The following is a 3054-nucleotide window of genomic DNA, read 5'->3' on the forward strand; positions in this document are numbered from 1 at the left end:
GCCGCTCTGCCCCAATCACTTTGTGAGTCTCCCTTCGAGTTGGATTTGAAGCTGAAATGGTAAGTAATATATAGATAATGCTTTTATTTGAAAACTTTTATTCCTATTTAATTTTCGTGTGGCCTAATTAGTCCGCATAATGGAGTTCAGAATTAAAAGAACTGATTCATAGATGTCAGTGAAAAAACTATAGGTAAAAGATAGCGAAAGGAAACTCACGTCCTTAATCTTATTCTTGGTTTATCATGGTCACCACATGCCATGTACGCAAACAAATTCAGATGATTGCTCAACTTTAACGACATTTTTTTGTATGAAATTTCAAACTCCAATGGTCTATTCTGCCTGTTATAGTTTAGCCTTACCCTTCTAACAATATCAATTTACTAATCTACATAATTATTTTCCATTGTGTTATTATTGAAGATGCAGTTGCTGCAGTGCAAGCTGTCAAAGCTGCCCAAATGAGGTTAGTGTGTTTTTACTTTTGGTATGCAGTTTTCATTCTATTTGTCGTGTTGAAATCAGGTGATGTGGGTGGCATGTCCATCCTATGAATATTTTACCCAAAATGCAAATTCTGTCATACTATATGCCGATGTATTCCTAATTCATTCTCAAGAAAGTGTACTCTCCAATTTATAGGAAATTGTTGCGGCTACTATGCTCACTAAAAACCTTATTGTGCTTGGTCAGTAGCTACTAGGTATAGACAAGTCAATCCTTCTTTATTAATTTTCCTGGGATGATCTTAGTGTTTTATTGTTTGTTTGTTAAATGATGTGTTGAATAGGGAAATGATTGTTGACCTTATAGTATGTTTTAGAAACTGCTACCTATTGTAAAACGGAAGAATAGGGAGAATGGGTACAAACCTGAAAAACATTTAACAAGCACAAATACAAGGTATGTAAAAAATAATTATGCATTAATGGGTTTAGAAATTTGATTGCAATATATGCTATTACCTCGAATGTTCAAAATCGAAATTATGTTTTATTACGTTTTCAGTGACTAGATTGTTTTTTTTTTTAATTATGCATTATGTCCAAATTCCAACTATTTTTTTCCCTAACTATTCCAAGTACCGCATTAACTTATTGTTCACTAACAGTATAGGCATTGCATGGTAAATATAGTAGGCAGTAGACAGGGCTACATAATATGTTTTTACACCCTTCATCCCTTTCAGTAACAAATTATGCTTTGTTTTCTTGCTTCTTTCATTTTTTGGGTAACAAGTCGGCTTTCCTTCTGATAATGACCACAAGCGAGCAGGGAAGGGGGCTACTAACAAAGGACAATCACTGAGCTTCTACCATGAAGCTTAAGTATACTAACCGACTAGCTGGCTGGTCTAATTCAAAGATATCAACTGTTTAAAGAGATGTCACTTTGCTGATAAAAATGTCTCACATATACTGTTACAGACTTCGTTTTCGTCATTTTCAATATAGCAAGAAGAGGGTAGACTTTAGAAGTTTAAAAAAAAAACAATTTTGTTTATTAATTCGGGGTTTTTAAGAGCATGCATTCTTTAATTAAATCAAAACAAGTTCAGTGATGGATTAACTAAAACTCTTCAATTCCATTCTTTCATTCTTTATTATCTTGATCTATTTAGTATTTTTTTTTTCCACAATCATTATCGTTATTGTTTGATGATTAACATGACATGTAACTACAAAAGTAATGATGGTTAGTGATGACATGTGACTACTACCAACTAGGTATGCATCATCTTTTTTAAACTAAATATTGCAACATATTTCCTGAAATTAATTGCGATGTATTTTAAAAAATGGCAGTATGGTTTGAATAGAAAGCCCTGTGATTGCTCAGCAACTGAGAAACAGACTTACAGAGGTAACTCTATCAAACTTAAATGGTTATCTGGGGTAGAAAATTTATATGTTAAGGACTGAAAAGTAAAAGTAGATATCATGCTTTATCCAATAATGATCACGTGTCCGATTGCATTACTCAGTCATCCGTTTGTTCCAGGAGAAGAACAAACATACTACTTATTTAAATTTGTTGCCAATGATTGAAGGCATTTATATGATCAAGAATTTCTTAATTCTATATCTACAGCTGCTCTGCCACCACCACTTTATGACTCTCCGTTGGAGCTGGATTTGTAGCTCAAATAGTATGTAATATATAGATATTGCTTTTATTTTAAAACTTTTATTCCTATTTAATTGTCATTTTGTCTACTTAGGCCGCGCAATGGATTTCAGCATTCAAATGACTGATTGATAGATCTCAATGAACAAAGTATAGGTCAAAGATAATGAAAGGGAACTCATTCCCTTGATCTTATTCTTGGGCTGTCATTGTCACCAAATGCCCTGTACGCAAACAACTCCAAATAATGAAAATCGATGAATATATAACAACTTATGAAAGTAATAACAATCATCTGCTCAGTCCAGTAGCCATGTCTATGACATTGATATTTTTTGTTATTTTGTTCCTTCTCTTTCAATATGTAAACTTCACTAGCAAACTACTAAGCAGTTCATCAATATTGTTTTCACTACAATTTTATTACTTTAGTAACTTCAGTTAGATTCACTACACCAAAAGGGTGATTTAGTAACGCACTCCTTTTTCACTTAGTAACGTTTTTTCACTGTGACACACTTACTAACGTTTACAAAGCGTAACTATATAATTTTTTCTGTTACTTAATTTCAGATAATTATCGGAATTAATTTCTCACGGTGAGCTAACACATTGATACCGTTAGAAAAAACAAATCAGAAAAATAAAAGACATTCCAAAACCAAAGGATGCCACACTCATCTCTCACTTTCTCACTTTTAGAGGGCCGAGATGTGGATAGCTCAAACCCAGACAACCTGATCTAAAAAGAATTGATGGTAAGTTAGTTGTCTTCTTCTTCTCTTTTTTGGGTTTGGAAAATTTAGATTTTTTATTTTCACTCCTTCCTCTTGGGTTTTTCTCGTTATTAGTAAATATTCTTCAATTCTTTTCTTGACTTGTTTTCATTATTGGCGTTGGGTTTAATTGGATTTCAGATTTTTG

The 3054-nt window shown here is 32.9% G+C and overlaps 1 long non-coding RNA gene across 1 annotated transcript; it reads left to right on the forward strand.

Annotated features, from left to right (window-relative positions):
• LOC147489925 (uncharacterized) lies at positions 1–900 on the forward strand. The gene is made up of 3 exons (XR_015201598.1): positions 1–59; positions 427–469; positions 646–900. It is a non-coding gene; the product is annotated as an uncharacterized LOC147489925 (long non-coding RNA).
• Positions 901–3054: the final 2154 nt, after the last annotated feature.

Source organism: Coptis chinensis, chromosome 7 (assembly GCF_015680905.1).
Source record: "Coptis chinensis isolate HL-2020 chromosome 7, ASM1568090v1, whole genome shotgun sequence".
NCBI lineage: Eukaryota > Viridiplantae > Streptophyta > Magnoliopsida > Ranunculales > Ranunculaceae > Coptis > Coptis chinensis.